Source organism: Pseudorca crassidens, chromosome 3 (assembly GCF_039906515.1).
Source record: "Pseudorca crassidens isolate mPseCra1 chromosome 3, mPseCra1.hap1, whole genome shotgun sequence".
Lineage (NCBI taxonomy): Eukaryota > Metazoa > Chordata > Mammalia > Artiodactyla > Delphinidae > Pseudorca > Pseudorca crassidens.
Window position 1 is genome coordinate 92,597,049 of NC_090298.1, and position 18,370 is coordinate 92,615,418.

Consider the following 18,370-nt stretch of genomic DNA (forward strand, 5'->3'; position numbering starts at 1 on the left):
ACAAACCTTCTTGAGAAGCTTTATCATGGTTAGAAACCATGGGAAAAATACAATGATTTCAGGAATAAAAGTTATATTATCAGTCTGTTCTTTTCCTAAAGTTAAACAACTTGGGAATCACAGTGTCTTGGTAATCCCAGACCCAGAAGAAGGGGACTTTAAATAAACTCAGTGCACAGTGGCACCAGTCCAGGGATATGTGATGTCTCCATCTCTTGAGAGGAATGGTTTTGCCAGATGGACCAGGGCAGTCACAGTCTGATGGCAAATGCTTCCAAGATCCTCTCAGCAAGAGTGGCTTTGCAGTTGGACTGAAATAAGTATAAGCAATCTCCTTTTCAGTTTACTTGGATTTTCAGAACTGCTCAAACCTCATCCTTAAATCTACTTCTGTTTGATAATGGAGTGCTTCTGGGAACAGCCTTACTTGATGGATTATGTTCACCCACTGTTACTCTCCAGTATCCTTCCATCTTTCTTCAACCAACCAAACTGGAGAATTAAATGGCAGTAGAATAGAAGCCACCACCCATTCATTTCAAATCTTCACTGGTGTTACCACATTGGCTAGTCCTCAGAATTGCAGTATGGCTTTTGGTTGAATATTGTGGTAGGGATACGTGTTCCAGAGTATTTCATTTGTTACTTAGTCCTTTATTCTTTACTCTGTGAATCAGGAAGCTATCATGAAGGGCTCTATGATTAAGGATATCCGTTCTTCAGCTCCTGAGTTTGTATTTGTTTGTAATTCAGGGTCCTCCTAAACCCACTTTGAGGCTGTCAACATTCCATTTTAATCTGAATCCATATACCCTCTCTCTGACCAGTAGTCTAGAGTGATATTCTGGGTCCTCAGGAATTAGTGTTAGCTCAGAGCCAGAGTGCAGTAGCATTGATACAAAAGTTTGTTTCACATTCCCAGTTAATGCTGTAGATTTCCGTGTAGATGGATAATAGGAATAGATAACACTTACTGAGCACTTATTATGCATCAGGCACTGTTCTGATTCTTGTTTCTAAATGTTCTAGATGCTGGTATCTCTTTCACCAAATATCCAAAATCTTTGGCATAAAGAATATTTTTGTGGGCCCACCCAGGGGCACATAGAGGAGATGGGCAAGTCACATGTTAAATCTACCAAGTGTTTCTATCTTGTGAAAGGAGAATTCCCTTCAAATAAGAAATGGGGGGCTTCCCTGGCAGTCCAGTGGTTAGGACTCTGCACTTCCAATGCAGGGGGCGCAGGTTCGATCCCTGGTTGGGGAGGTAGGATCCCGCATGCTGTGCGGCACAGCCATTAAAAGTAAATAAATAAATAAATGCCTCTCAACTCAAACAAAAGTACAATTAGAAAATTTAAAAAAAGAAAGAAAGAAATGGGTCTGCAGGCTGAATGGGCAAAAGCAAAACAAAATATAGAGACCTGGTAAATGTCTGCTACATACATACAGGTCCACCTCATTCCTTTAACTGCCGCATAGTATTCTATTGATTTGATATTTCATAGTTTATTCACTACTCTTCCATTAACACACATAGTTTCCTTATTTATTCCTACTTCAAACAATACTTCATAAATATTTTTATATGTCTCTGAGCACATGTGTGAAGATTTTTCTATGATTTGTATTAAAAGAAAGCTTTCATTATCAAGTGTGTTTATATTTTGCCTCTGTGTTGGAGAGGCTGAGTCCCCACATCCTATCCTTTTTATTTTTCAGACATACAGTGTTTACTGGTACTTTTGTTTTGAGCTCTGTAACAAAATGGTGTTTGGAAACAATATTTAGGATAAACAGTTCATTTGGATAAAAGATTTTGCTTTGTTTTTGAGAAGATTCAAAGTAACCATAGTTATGAACTATGGCAAGCAGAGACAGAGGGCTGTCCAGGAAAAACCAATGAATGGAAAATGAAACTCCTCCAAATAAATGAATAAAAAAACCACACAAGCAAAAAACAGCAACAAAATACAAATGCTTTAACCAACAATCTTGTCCTAATGACAATCAATCTCATATAGATATCAGAAAAGTGAAAAAAGCTAAGATAGACAAATCATGTCCCCTAGAATCTGAGTGGAGAAAATTAAATAGGTTCCCAACTTTTAAAATACAGATTTTAAAAACTTTAGCTTTCTAAGCCAAATATATATAGCATATGGTTTTATATGTCCAATGCCCTCATCTCTTTTTTTCCCTCTGAGCTTACAGGAAAACACTGTGTTTATTTCTGACATTTGGGAAAGCTGTTTCAGCCCCAGTGTTGATTGATAGCAGTAGATACAAGGATTAATAAAAGAGATGTGTTCAGTGAGTCACCAGCACAAGAGCTAAAACAGGTCACATCCCAAGGTAAACCAAGCAGGTCCCAGCATCACCCCATAGAGTTTTAGAGCTGTGATTGAGATTCAGAAAGGAGGAATATGTGTCTGCCAAGAAACATCAATGCTTTTGACTTCTTTAAACCTAGACTGCTTGGTGGCATTTCCAGAGAGCTGATGAGGTCTGGAGGGGAGAGTATAAAGATAAAGTCAAAAACCCTACTGAAGTGAATTTGCTGTAGTTTTTTGTTGGTCTGCCTGATTTTTCAGTAAGAGTCAAAATGCCAGGAAATTTCACGTTACTCATATTCCTACTCATATGCTATTAATGATATTCTAAAAAAAAAAGAAAAAAATTGAAAAAAGAAGCCAGACACCTCAATCAACAATCTGATCCTAATAATGAAAACCAACTGCTATATAGAAACCAGAAAACTGGAAAAAAGATAGTATAGACAATATTATTGATTTGATATCCCAATCATAATAATACCACAAATACTTTATCATATTTTCCAGTAAAGGAGCTTCATACGTAATTAACTTTGATCTCATCCTAAATAATCCTAGATTATCTGTTCACTTTGCAATTAATAATGTTTCTCTAATTTGTTGATGAAGCTATACCTTTGTATACTATTATTGTTAATACGAATTAATAAGGCCCACATGCAAGAACCAGTGTGTCTCCTTCAAATTGCCACTGCTTCTTTTCTTGTCAAGAATATGTAGAAGTTTTTCTTTCATCGAGTGTGGGCTCTTGCTTGACATTTAATTCAGTTGTGTGGGCTCTGGTGAACTTATTTATTTAGAATTCAGTGGTAAGTCTCCCCACCACCACCCCCTTGCCCTCACCCATTCACTGCTGCTCTCTTTACAGAAAAACATAGCAAAAATAGATAGCATGTGTTATGGGCTGAATTGTGTCCTCTCAAAAATACGTATGTTGGAGTCCTAACTGTCAGTACCTCAGAATGGGACTGTATTTAAAGATAGAGTCTTGGGACTTCCCTGATGGTGCAGTGGTTAACAATCCGCCTGCCAATGCAGGGGACATGGGTTCGATCCCTGGTCCGGGAAGATCCCACATGCCGCAGAGCAACTAAGCCTGTGCGCCACAACTACTGAGCCCGCATGCCACATCTACTGAAGCCCGCGCGCCTAGAGCCTGTGCTTTGCAACAAAAGAAGCCACAGCAATGAGAAGCCTGCTCACCACAATGAAGAGTAGCCCCCACTTGCCGCAACTAGAGAAAGCCCGTGCGCAGCAACAAAGACCCAATACAGCCAAAAATAAATAAATAAATAATTTTTTAAAAAAAATTAAAAAAAATAAAGATAGAGTCTTACAGAGGTAATTAAGTTAAACTAAGGCCATTAGGGTAGGCCCTGATCCAATATGACTGGTGCCCTTATAAGAGGAGGAAATTTGGACACAGGTATAGAGGAAAGGCAGCTCTAGAAAGCTAATACAGCACAGGTGCTTTATTCCCTAGACTTTCCTGCCTGAAACGCCTCACACATTTTTAGATTTATCCGTCCAATACATTTCTATACACAAATAAAAGATCATAATATAATTATTTCTTTTTCCAAACTCAACATAACATGACACACAGTCTTGACTGGAAATATTTTCAACTTAGGCCATCAAAATGAAGTTGTCTTTGCATATGATTTACGTATCATTTTAACTTTATTTATTTATTTATGGCTGCCTTGGGTCTTTGTTGCTGCATGCGGGCTTTCTCTAGTTGTGGCGATCAGGGGCTACTCTTTGTCGTGGTGCGTGGACTTCTCATTACAGTGGCTTCTCTTGTTGCGTAGCATGGGCTCTAGGTGCCTGGGCTTCAATAGCTGTGGCACTTGGGCTCAGGAGTTGTGGTTCGTGGGCTCTAGAGCACAGCCTCAGTAGTTGCGGCACATGGGCTTAGCTGCTCCGTGGCGTGTGGGATCTTCCCGGACCAGGGCTCGAACCTGTGTCCCCTGCACTGGCAGATGGATTCTTAACCACTGTGCTACCAGGGAAGTCCCTTATGTATCATTTTAATACTGTCAGATCCCTGGCTTTCTGGGACGCAAGGCAGGTTTTTCTTCCATTGCATATATACTGTAGGATCTTCTGCTAGCATGAGCATTTGCTTTCTTCAGATTCTTTCTTTTCTACCTTAGTGGTGGCTTGCTATTAATTTATAATTTGGGGGGTAGCCTAGTGTGACATGGCTGATTTGAGGATGTCTCTAAGTTCACAGAGAAAAGATAATCACAACTTTTGGCACTACCATTACAGCTCTATTTCCATCTCCTGGTGTTTAGAAATGCTTCAAACTTACCTTCATGGCCGTTTGGCCCATTGGTTAATTTTATAGTTTACTGCTCTGGGCAGTCTGGACAACTTACCATTTAATATCAAAACTCTTTGCTTTTCTCCCTTTATATTTTTGTCCATGTAGAATGTCATCTCCCATCAACTGAAGACCAAACTGAATGCATGAATATGTGACAGGCAAGTTCTTGTTACAGGTCACTTTTTGCGTCCTATTTACCATCTAGATGTGAATTGGAAATAGGATAAGGAGATTCTAAAGCACTTAGTTTTGAGTTTACATCACAACTGGATGGTGTGTGTGTGTGTGTGTGTGTGTGTGTGTGTATATATATATATATATATACATATTTACACACATTTGTGATTAATGTTGTGGTGGACACATAGAATTGGTGTGTGACTTATGAGTGATTCCTGATTCTTCACTATGGGCAGATGGGAGATAGCATGTACCTGAGTGAATTTACAAATATCGAATTATGTGATTTCAAAATTCAGTCTCTAAGGGAAGCATGTATGCAGATTAATAGGAGGTTGTAACCCTCTGCCAGTGGTTCTGTGTTTTGGCAAGAAACAGTTTCCTTGTGTAACTAGTAAATTCAGATGGTTGATAACCATCCAAGAGATTTAGAATTATTAATGTAGGTTTTCACAGTACCTTGCAAGCATCATTCTTATTATAAACTTATATGACACAATAGGCCATGATGATGGGTTCACTTTACGTTTCTCTGGGACTAAATACTTTGAAAATGATAGAAACTATTACATGTAGTCGAACGGTATGCTTTATCAACTCTAGCAATGCTCCTCTTTACCAAAGAAGATACCTTGTCAGATAGAACTTCTTTCATTGAAAAAGAAAATAAAAAAAAAGAATGGTCAATATAAAATATAATTCCTCCATTTATGCTTTCATGAAGGAACAGATGTCATTAGCCTTTGAGTTTTGTGGCTTTTTTACTCACTGGTTTCTTATGTATTTTAGGAAAGGTGTGGTTTAATGTTTGTGTTTGTGCCTGGGGTCAAATGTGTCAGTGGTTTAATATGGGAGAAGTCTAAGAGAAGTTATTGTAGGAGATTAGACTGACAGCATATCTAAATTTCCTCTTGTCCTGAATCTCTTATGTGGCTGAATGTGTATGTGTATATAAAATATATGTATATATTTCAGAGCAATGTTGGAAAAGGAGGAAGAATGTCATCAGCAGGCAGAAAATGTTGAGAATTTCTGTGAATTAAAGAGAATGCAATCCTGAGATCCTCCAACTTGAGAGTGACCTAATATAGAGGAGAGGGAGGTGAAGGAATAGCCCTCGGAGTAATTAAACAGGAGCTAAATCTGAGCAGCAGAACAGTCAGTCCTTTCACTTCCCCCACTAAACTATATGACAGGCACAAGCGAAATTCAGTGTCAGGGTAAGCCTGAAAAGTATTATCAAAATAAAGCCTTTAGGGGTCTGAGTGAGAAGGAGAGCAGATCATGTGGTGACATGAAACGCACACAAGCACAGAGAGAAAAAAGGGAACAGACTGCTCTGCCAGGAGTTTCAAGCTCTGAAGTGCTTCTCTGCCAATGTACACATCTTCCTAAGTTGGCAAGGTGTAGAGCAGATGGGTACCCAGTGCCTGCCTGCCCAGGGAGCCTGAAGGGGTGTTGTCTGCTTGACCCACCCTAACAATTTATGTAAAAACTTAAAGCAGTCTTTTCAGTCAAAGTTGAGGCCTGCTGCAACATTGGAACTGTATCACTGCAGAAGTAACCCATGCCAGCTATTAATGGACAGCCACCTATCACCAGGTAGTTGATGAAAAACAATAGAAGGAACAAGATGAAGTAACAGAACCACAGATCTAAGGTTATAAAAGAAATAATTCAAGAAATGGATGAAAGCTTAATAAGAAACACGTAAAAAGTATCTTTAGAGAAAGTCAAGTGGCTATTATCCATTAAAAGAAAAGCAAAGAAGGAGGAAGATGAGGAGAGGAGAGAGAGGGAGAGGAAAAGACTCTTACGAAGATGAGTAATTAGAAAACACAAATTGGTTCTAGAAATTAAAAATCTCATTGGCAGAGTAGGGAAAAAAAATCAAATGCAAGGGTTGAAAAACAGAATGAACATTGCTGAAGGCTGAATTAGTGTTCTGGACAATAAAATATTTTAAAATTTGGAGAAAAAAGAGAAAGGGATAGGAAAAAATGACTTAAAAATTAAAGCACAAGCTTTTTTTTTTTTTTTTTTTTTTGCGGTACGCGGGCCTCTCACTGTTGTGGCCTCTCCCGTTGCGGAGCACAGGCTCTGGACGCGCAGGCTCAGCGGCCATGGCTCAGGGGCCATGGCTCAGGGGCCCAGCCATTCTGCGGCATGTGGGATCTTCCCGGACCGGGGCACGAACCCGCATCCCCTGCATCAGCAGGCGGACTCCCAACCACTGCGGCACCAGGAAAGCCCTGAAGCACAAGCATTTTAATCCTTGATGTTAAACACCCATAAAACAGGAGTTTCAGGAAAAGAGAACATAGGAAATGGAAGTGATGAAAAGGAGCTAGAGGAATTTCCCTTGAGCCGAAGGTTTTGGGTCTTCAGATTGATAGAATGCCCTTAAAGAGCTACATCCTAATGAGGTTTCTGGTTTCCAAAGTTTAAAGCTTCCAGAGAGAAAAACCAATCAATCAATCACACAAACAGATGGCCAAGAAAGGAGTAAGAGTCAAATTGTAATCAAACTTCTAGTTAGCAGCACTGGATGCTGAAGTAGTTTAAGGAGGCTTTTTCTGTCTGTGAGCAGATGGAGAACTCCTCTCCCCTTTTTTATGCCCACTTAGAATAATTTTAGTTTAGCCCTCTGTTTCCCAAAACTTACTGATCATCCAGTCACCTGGGAAACTTTTGAAAAATTCAGGTACATAAGTATACCAAGAAATATGGGTGAAAGAGATCCAGGGAATGGCCTGTGAATCTGTATTCTAAAAAGCTCCTCAGTTGGGAAATAATTGGCTGAGCCCCTAGACACTGATAACTCAACTCCATTAGCTGTTTGGTCCATGTGACTCTACTCCATGGACATGAGCTCCAATCTAAGGCTAATTCCTCCTTATTCTAGACCACAGTGCGGACTCAGTGTGCTCTGTCTGAGGCCATATATGTCTCATGTGGTCAGAACCCAGGCCACAATAATAATATTCATGGCTTCTGCTTTATTTTAGACTAAATATGTACTGGATGACAAACTAACAAAACGTGAAATATTTTTGTAAATGCAACTCTATTAGAAACTGTTATCTTTCATTTCTGACCCACCAATCATTGTTTGAAGGCTTAAGTTTCATGAATAGGATGAAGAACTTGGCAAGAATTTTCCAGTTAAATTGCAGCTGTTCAGTTCACATGGATTTAACCAGGTCTAAGTAAATTAAAAATTAAAGATTTGTCAGATAACACTACAAAATTGCCATATTCATAGAGAAGCCCCTCGAGTTGCCTTTTAATTCTATCAAATTTGTCATTAAGAGAGGATGTCTTATGCTGGCCATATCATCAGAAGTCACATTAAGTAAAGAAGTAGCTTCTAGAGTGTGGTACATGACATGAGCACTGAGAAGTAGGGTCAGGTACACACAGGAATCAACATTCCATAATCTTGTCAGGTCAATACAGTTTTGGCAGATCTTATTCACACTGTGGATGATTGAATCCACCACTCTACTTGCCTGTTTAAAGATAGAGAATGTAGATTCTATGCAGAGGGCGACTAAGAAGAGGTATGCCATTCCTACAATTGAATGCTGCAGTATTAGGTGGTATAAAACTAAGTAATTTTTTTTTTTAACTCAGAGTTATTGTGAGGATTAGGAAAGAAAATGGGTGTGGGTGAAAGTGCACTGTAAGTTCCAAACACAAATCAGATGGGAGCTATTTATATTAGCATTATTTTTATTGTTATTGAAGCATTGGCAGACTTTTGAAGGCTCTCTCCTTTCTTTCCTTTTTAATTTATTTTCTTATTACACTCTAATACATAACATAGATCCATCAAAAATTTTCATTGCACTTCCCTGCCATGGCTCCTTTTCCACTCTCTGACTCCCCTCCAGTGAGCTTCTTTTTCCCTTCCTCCAGTCTCCTTTTAAAGCTCCTTCTTTTGACTTTCTTCAGTATTAAAGGAGGAGAAAAGTACAAAAGTTGAAACATTTATATAAATCAATTTTATTAGTAACTGTTATCCGTTATGGCTGAACTGAGCCTATCATTAGTTTATGAGGGTCCTGCCTAGCTGGCAGTACTTCCCATTGAAGGCACAGCTAGCCATTCATTTCTTTGATACACCTACTGGTTAAATAGTTTTTATTTTCATTTCTAATCAGAAAAGAGGGCTAAAATAAAATTTGGCTCCAAAGAAACCTCTGTGTTCACCTAAGCCTATGTTGGAATTTCCAAAAGATTATATTCCTCTCAGGTCCAATAAGTTAGAGGGAAATTTTGATTACCATGCCTGGAACTTGTGGTCAGTGAGATTAAAAACTGATTAAAGGTCTATCGAAAGATGCAATTGAGATAATGGCTATAAGTTTAGGACTTAATATAAATCATGACCTCAATGTTTCTGAATTTCTTTCAAAAAGTAAAAAATATTTGCTTTACCTCAGGAAATAAAAACAAATAAAAGTTTAGTTTATATGAGAATCTCAGAAACAGTCCCAGTGATCAGCTTCTAATGATTGTGTGTTCAGAGGAGAGGAGACCAAGCAATCCTACTTTAACCTTTTAACCTTTAACCTTTTATGGTATTTATTTTATATACATTAAAGGGTTAGTATGGCATTGTTCCTTTTTCCTTTTCCTTCTTCCTTTCTTTATTTTTTTAAATACATATTTATTTATTTATTTTTGGCTGCATTGGGTCTTTGTTGCTGCATGCGGGCTTTCTTTAGTTGTGTCTAGTGGGGGCTGCTCTTCGTTGCAGTGCGCAGGCTTCTCATTGCAGTGGCTTCTCTTGTTGTGGAGCATGGGCTCTAGGCGCACAGGCTTCAGTAGCTGTGGCACGCAGGCTCAGTAGTTGTGGCTCATGGGCCCTAGAGTGCAGGCTCAGTAGTTGTGGCGCACAGGCTTAGTTGCTCTGTGGCATGTGGGATATTCCCAGACCAGGGCTCGAGCCCGTGTCCCCTGCATTGGCAGGCGGGTTCTTAACCATTGCACTACCAGGGAAGCCCTCCTTTTCTTTAAATTGAAGATACACTGAGTGCTATCAGTACACTATAGGAATAGAATACTAATTTTATTAGAGAAAAATAAAGTGGCATTTACTTGGTCTTGATTTAGAGAATAATTTATGTAAATTTTTTTCTTTTTTTTTTGCGGTACGCGGGCCTCTCGCTGTTGTGGCCTCTCTCGTTGCGGAGCACAGGCTCTGGACGCGCAGGCTCAGTGGTCATGGCTCACGGGCCCAGCCGCTCCGAGGCATGTGGGATCTTACCGGACCGGGGCACAAACCCATGTCCCCTGCATCAGTAGGCAGACTCTCAACCACTGCGCCACCAGGGAAGCCCTATGTAAATTTTTTTTAAAGGGCAGGAGATGTCAAGCTTTCCTGATAAATTTCAAACTAGATCAACACATTCATTGGCTCATCACCAAGGGATAAATTTTGCATTGCATCCTGTATTTATTTGTTCTAAGGTTTCTGATTATATTGGTATTATTGTTAAGAGAAAACTATTAAAAAATAGTCTGGTCACATCTTCCACGTAATGAGTGGTCATCTTGACCTCACTCTTGGCAGTTTTGTCATTTGAGCCCTTGTATTTGAAAAATGTCTGGAACTGGCAACGTCATTGATGTGCAACTCACTTTCTGCATTTCCATAAACTTACCAGAAGTGGATTTGATGTCCACAGACATATGTTAGAAGGAGTTTTTAAACTATAGTACACTGGTAGCTTCATGATAGAAGCAAAATGATGGTGAAAGCTAAAGTAAGAATAATAGCATAAATCAGGAGGTGGAGGAGGGAAGGGGATTGGGAGACATTCACAAAAGGAAGCCAGACTGATCCCTGAGTCTTTAAGGATACCCAAATGGGGACTAGAAATCACTCGAATAGGGGTGGGTGTGATTGTAAAAGGGCAACACAACGCTTGTAGTGATGGAATTGTTCAGTATCTTGACTGTGGTGGTGGATATAGGAACCTCCAGAAGTGATGATACTGTGTAGAACTAAACACACACACACACACACACACACACACACACACACACAAGTACAAGTAAAACTGGGGAAAGCTGAATAAGGTGAAAGGATTGGATCAATGTAAATATCCTGGTTTGATACACTGTAGTTTTGTAAAGTGTTACCACTGGGGGAAATGAAGCAAAGTGTACAGGAGCTTTCTCTGTATTATGTCTTATAACACTGCATGTGAATCACAGTGATCTCAGTGACATTAAAACAAAAACAATCTAATTATGTGGTACTGAAAATTGGTTTACATGGCCATATACTTGAGGGCAAATACAGTGACATATATTTTTGCACTCCTAACCTCTAATGTGGTGACAGACATATGATAAGTGCCCAGTAAATTATTGCTAAATTAATTAATTTGGGGGACAAAGGAGAGTGAGGAGTCAAAGATGGTTGACATTTCTATTCTGAAGTACTGAGAAGATGGTGATACCTGTAATTGAAAGACATAAAGAGTACAAGGTACAGGTTTGAGTTGAAGTCTCTCTCTCTCTCTCGCTTTCTCACGCTTTTCTTGATGCATTGAATTTGAAATTTTAGTGGGATATCCAAGTACAAATATCTAGAAGGCAGCTTCAAATATTTTTATTCTTTTTAGTGTTTTTGTTAAACAACAAGTGTTCTAGGTGTGACTCTATGCTTCAGGGTTATATGTACTCATTACATTTCTTGAGAAGGACTTAATTAAGCTTTCATAGTTCGTTTTCTAGTCTGCATATTCAACCTGACAGTCCAAATTAAAATATAGATGATGATCATATTCTGAATAGTCTCATTTTATAGCTATAATCTGTTTATTGGCAATAATTTTGATACAGTTTAAATTCCTAATCATTTGTCAGAGTTTAAATTCTTAATCATTTGTCTTAATCATTTATCAGATATTTTCACTTAAATCTAAGGAGTTAGGTATTGCTTTTAAATAAATCAGTTAAAAAATGGACATAAGAATATTTGCCATGAAATCATAATATTAGTCAATGGGCAAATATGTCACTTCTAACATCACTTGTAGGAGACTGTTGATTGTAAAACTAAGGTACAGGTTTTATATCACAGTCTAGAAAGGAACATCAGTAATCATCTAGTTCTATGATCATAACGATCATAACAATCTTGAATAGCAGTCAATATTATTCTTGACAATCTCTAGGCATTTATATATTATATATGTTCCTTCAGCCAGTTCTTGAATTTTATCACCTAGTTGGTCAAAGGAGTTCTTTCTTATGTCGAAATGAAATGCCTTCTACTGGCAGAGACTATGTTGTAATTCATCTTTGTGCTTCTGCAATCTCCTATTGTGTTAGGCAACAAGGCAGTGCCTGTATTGTGTGTTTTTTTTGATTGAAACAATGCCTAAATAAATGCTTTAATTTTATCCCATTTTTCTTATGTCTAGGCCTTTAAGGGAAAGAAAAGCATAAAACCACTCCTGATCATAAAGATAATAATCAAGTAAGCCCTTAGTCTTCTCCAAGTTAAAGCTGGAATTAATTTAACTTTTTCTCATAGAACCTAATTTCCTTTCCTAATTAATCATCCTTACCATTGTCCTCTGGATCTTGTTTAGCCTTCACATGTCCTTTAAAAATTTGTCACCCATTGGACACTCCATTCCAATAAGGACCTCATTAATTTAAAATATATCAGCTTGATTACTTCATGGATTATGTACATTATTCATTTGTTACATGGTTTTTGTCAGGTCACACAGCCCTGTGACTGTTTCTGCCACATTGTAGGCTCTCAATAAATATTTGTTAAATGACTGAATTTGCTTAAGATTTGGTCGTGTTAATAGACCTGTCGCTTAGAAAAAAGAGTACCAAGCTGTGGTCCTGTCTGCTCCAATAACCTATAGATGTTAGTGAAAACAGCTGTTTCTGCTTTTACACAAAGGGCAGAGGAAACTTCCAATTGATTGACAAGGCTGTCAGAATTACCTTCCTCTGACAGCAAGTGCATTTCTACCAGGCCAGGCTTACCTACCTAATCCTGTCTTCATGACAACATCTTAGCAAGAGGCTCCTTTGGTTGGATTCCTGGTCAGCCTATTAAATCAAGCCTGTGGAATATCAGGCACATCTGAATTCTAACAGTGAATGTGGGGCTTACTCTGACAACTTTGTGCCAAATTAAAATATTATATTAACTTTTTTTTTAACAAAGGTATTATTTAGATTTTTAGATTTTTAAATTTCCTGAAGAGCAGGAATTGTGTTCCACTAACCTTGGGCCTTGCACATGACATGCATATAGTAGGCACTCAAGTATTTGTTGAACTAAAGGCTAATGAATGGCATTTTCAGTTTATGATAGTTTAATGAATGTGACATATTTAATTTTACTAGTAATAGCAAACAAATATTTGCTTATTGATTTAAGCTGATATTTTAATGCTATTGATATAGCAACTTTGGCAAATTATTATTTTAGCATTCCTGGGTTCTACTTAACTTACAGTATGTCATTACACCAAGTAGATGTTCAGTATTTTCCCAGTGTTTTCTACACTGGGAGTTGGTTGATTCATAGGGAGATCATGGGCTGTTCTCAGGAAGTCAGAGACTGTAGCCCAGTGCTCCAAGTAGCTATTTGGAGAAGAGGCAGTGAACTATGGGTGACCCGGCATTCTTTACCTACTGCCTCCCCTTGGGTGCTTCCTCCTTTCAGATTTGATGTGATACTGAGGGTGAGACCAGAGCTACTGCAGAATCTGTACAGTGAAAATGGAATTTATTTTTCTGTGGACAGTTGATATGAGTCATGGAAAACCCAGGGGAGTTTACAGGATGAAAAAGTTTAAGAAGTCCTGAGGTGACCTCAGGCTGATGCTAATTGAATTCCCTTGACAAAAGATCTTAAATGATGTAGAGCAGTTACTGTTTTTAAATGAGTGCAGCGAAAACAATTTTCCCAGGGTGTTTCATTGGAGACCAAAAGGTCACTCAGGTTCTGTGGTTACCAGTTATGTGCAAATCATTCTTTGGATTAAGTGAGGACTCAATCCAAGGGATCTGGAATTAGAAGACCTGGATTTTTCCTGGTAATTGTCTTTGTCTTATTAGTTGAAAACAGTGTGATTTCATTTTAGTATCAAGGCTTAAAATGTCAAGTAAAACATACAAATTTCTATTATCTTTAACAGAAGTAGTTCAGGATAGTTCTAAACATCTAGTCTATTAAAACAATTGGCAGCAGACTTGATTTATGATTGTTATATGCGTTTCTCTGTATTTTACACATCTCACAGAACAACCTCACGCAGGCTTATGATTTCCACCATCCTCATAGATAGGGTTTTCTCCAGACTTACTCATTTTACGCCTATTTCCTGGGGAAATTATTAGTAGGCTCCTGCCTATCATTCTCAAAACGCTTATAAAGAATGGTTTTTTTGGGCTTCCCTGGTGGCACAGTGGTTGAGAGTCCGCCTGCCGATGCAGGGGACACAGGTTCGTGCCCCAGTTTGGGAAGATCCCACATGCCGCGGAGCGGCTGGGCCTGTGAGCCATGGCCGCTGAGCCTGCGCATCCCAAGCCTGTGCTCCACAACGGGAGAGGCCACAACAGTGAGAGGCCCACGTACTGCAAAAAAAAAAAAAGAATGGTTTTTTGAATTCTAGACTGATGGGTGTTTTTTAGACATGTGAATATTGAAATAACATAGACATTTTACCCTCAATGTGCCTAATACTGAACCAATTATATCCTCAGCACTCCTTTCTTTCCTGTATTCCTTGCTTCTTGTGACATTCCCTATCCCCTGTGATCTCCATCTGCGTGTTCCTCCTTCACTGATGTTCATGGCCCTCTACTCTTCTCGGAGTTGTTGCCCAGAAACTTTCTGAGTACTTCTCCCCATTTATTGAGGATTCTGGGTGGATCCTTGCTCATCTTCTCTTCCCCATTAGCCCACCATCTATCTGAATTACTTCAGTGTCCATGTATATGACTGTGGCAAACACCATCGGTTGCCTACCCCAAACCATCTGTTGTTCCATCTTCTTCCCAGACAAATGAACTCTGCTTTTGTTCATGTGGAAGTATGCTTAGCTCCAGGAAATGAATCATGATTTGTCTAACTAGTGGTTCTCATTCCTGGTTACCTATTGGGATCTTCTTGGGAGTTATAGAAAAATGCCACTGCTAGGAACAGTCTCAGAGTTTTTGACATAATTGGTCTGAGATGGGGCACAGATGTTGGTGTTTTCTAATTTGCTGTTTACTCTGCAGGTAATTCTAATATGCAACCAGGCATGACAGCCATGGCTCCAAGCCCATCATGGCAATCTCAGTTTCCTTTGTGATTGGTCCAAGGCTATGCACACAACCAAATATGGGAATTTCTACTGACGTTTTCTGGGAAAGCTTTGCTTTCATGATAAAAAAGAATTTAATATAGTCAAAGTCTCCTTTGCCCTTTACTTTCCTTCTTTTATGGATGCTGTCCTGTGAGGATGCTTGTAGCTGTTTAGCCATCTGAAAACTCTGAACTGGTAAGTCAACCTGCTGAGGACAACAGAGTGGAAAAGTATAAAGAACCTGGGTCTCTGATGTCATTGTTGAATCTATGAACCAACTAGAACCTGGCTGACTCTAGACTTTAGGTTAGGAAAGCAATAAATATTCTTATGTTAAGGCTGCTGTCTTTCACATCTTATGTATTTTGCAGAAAGCATACTGGTGATAGAGTGCCGATCTAACCTCCCAGACCAAGGGTCAAAAAACTTTTTCTGTAAAGTCCCAGATGGTAAATATTTTAAGCTTTGTGGGCCATATAGTGTCTTTTGCAACTACTCAATGCTGCTCTTCTAGCACAAAAGCAGCCACAGACAATACCTGAACAAATGAATGTGGCTGTGTTCCAATGAAGTGTACTTATACAAACAAGCAGAAAACCAGATTTGACCTGTGAGCTATAGTTTGGGGATCTCTGTCCTAAATCATCATTAAGAAATGGCAGGGCTTCCCTGGTGGCGCAGTGGTTGAGAGTCCACCTGCCCATGCAGGGGACACGGGTTCATGCCCCGGTCCGGGAAGATCCCACATACCGTGGAGCGGCTGGGCCCGTGAGCCATGGCCGCTGAGCCTGTGTGTGTGGAGCCTGTGCTCCACAACGGGAGAGGCCACAGCAGTGAGAAGCCCGCGTACCACAAAAAAAAAAAAAAAAGAAATGGCAGGGTATCAGATTCTAAAGGGCTAACTACATCTTTGATATTTCTTGGACAAGATAAGATTAGTTCCGTTTTCTGGGGCAGTACAGGAAATAACTGCAGAATTTGGAACTGAGACAAGGGAGGCAAACAGAATTGAATTACCTGGACTCAAAAGGTAAGAGAGAGCACCATTTGGAGGCAAGAACCTTAGACAGGGTTACCATGGAAGTTTTAGATGGGCATTAGTAATTCCAGAGATTTTGTGTCATGGGTGTAAAGAAGAGGAGATATTACCTCCATCAGCAAAAGGCTTATGGGATTTCTCAAAGCCTCAAAGTCTATTTTGGCTCAGAATCTCAACGTTTGTTATTTGGAGAAAGAAAAATTTGCTGGGATATATAAATGATGGTGGGAATGATGCTGAAAATTGTCCACTGTGAACCAGTACCAAATCAAATCTCAGAGACAGAGTTTTGGGTGAAGTAGAAAAGAATAGCTTTATTGTTTTGCCAGGCAAAGGGGACACAGCAGGCTCTTGCCCCTCAAAAACTTGTGTCCCAACCTGGGAGGATTTGGTGAGGAGTTTTATAGCAGTGGTTCAAGGGCAGGGTTGCTGATAAGGATCAGTGTGTGTGCAGGGCCTGCGCTCCTTTAATCTGGCCTCAGGTGGTCTCTTGTTGAGCTTCTCTGGAATGAAGAATGCTAACATCTTCCATGTGTTGGCGTTTTAGTTCGATAAAGAGCTCAAGGATATTGTTATGTGTATCACTTGAGGCAGAACTAGGACCCTGCCCCAAGGCTGCACTGTTGTTTCTTGGCTGCTCCTCCCTTGTCTCTGCATCCCCTCTGTTCCCTGATTAGCAACTGTTTGAAAGGCTTCCATGCCCAGGAGCCCCACTGGGTCCTGCTCAGTTTCAGGAGGACAAACTGTCTAGGTGGGATTCTGATTTATCAGGCTGGGCTTCTGTGGGTTCCCTAATGAATGAACAGATTTTTCTTCCTGTAGCAGATTAAAATAATGAGACAGTGTTTGCCATGAGATCTGTTCTTTCTTTGAAAGAGGCATCAGCTAGCTTTAACTCACCAATTCACAATTGTTAGTTGTGAACAAATTATTTCATCCCTCTATGCCTATATTTCCTTATCTGTAAAATGGGGATTAATGTAGAGCATACTCAGAGGACTGTTGCAAGGCTTAAGCGAGGTCACATGGTGAAGGTCATAGCACAGTTCCTAGCAAGTTTCAATACATGTTAGCTATGATTAGCATTACTTATCAGTTAGCATTACTGATCTTAAGACTTTTATATCTGCTACTGCATATCTCCCCCTGGATTGCCCCATAGGTACCTCTAACTCCTGGTTCCTGCTGTCTCTCTCCTTCCCACCATATGCCCTTCATTTGTGCTAATTAGGAAAATGCCTTGGGTGTAGCAGAAAGAAATGTGGTGCAGTGTGTGAAACTGTGTGTTTGGGCTTGGATAGACTTAATTCACAGAATATGCTATGTGTTGTTTGGTTATCCAAGGAACCCAATAAAAACTGATCTCATCCTATTGATTAAATTTTCTGACACTCTTATCATTTCCTTTTGCAATTTTATGGTCCAGAATGATTCTGTTGCCAGTATCTTCTGATAAAAGGAATTACTTTTCCAGTCAGTTGCAATCATGCTGTTTATCAAAAGAAACTTTGGACAATCAGAATGCACTTCAGAGCTGTGTCCTGAGCCATCTGGCCAACACTGAGCAAGAAACTTTGTCCTTTAGAGACTGAAGTACTAACAGAATTGGAATGAATGGAGTTGGAATTATTCAGCTCTGTATGTGAAGAATAATTTACTGTTTATGCATATGAAGGGACATTTTTAAAGAAAGGAAGCAATTATAGGCTGTTTGGTGCCTGCCTCACTGACCTCTTCATTTTAACCTTGCGTTTTTTACTTGGGGGATGTTTTTACTCTGTGTTTATTAATCTATGTCTATGAATGCCAACATTTTATGTAATGCATTCATTTATTCAATATTTACTGAATGCCAGTGGCCCTGGCACCATTTCAGGTGCTGGAATAGAATGGGGCTCCTGCTCCAGTGGAGGCTGAGCCCTGGCCTTGAGGTATGTTGAGGAGGAAGAAATTTTCTTTCTAAGGATTAAACTGTCATGAGACAGATTAGCAGGAGAAAATCAAACAGAAGATTAATAACATGTATACATGGGAGAGACCCAGGAACAGGGAGTAACTCACCAAAATGGCTGAAACCCTCACCTTAAATACAGCTAAAGACGAAAGAGGATGTTGGGGGTAAGGGTCTGGG

The 18,370-nt window shown here is 39.5% G+C and overlaps 1 long non-coding RNA gene across 1 annotated transcript in view; it reads left to right on the top strand.

Moving 5' to 3' along the window:
* The window catches only part of LOC137220771 (uncharacterized), a 256,549-nt gene that overhangs the window by 120,183 nt on the left and 117,996 nt on the right, over positions 1–18,370 (top strand). The window lies entirely within an intron of this gene.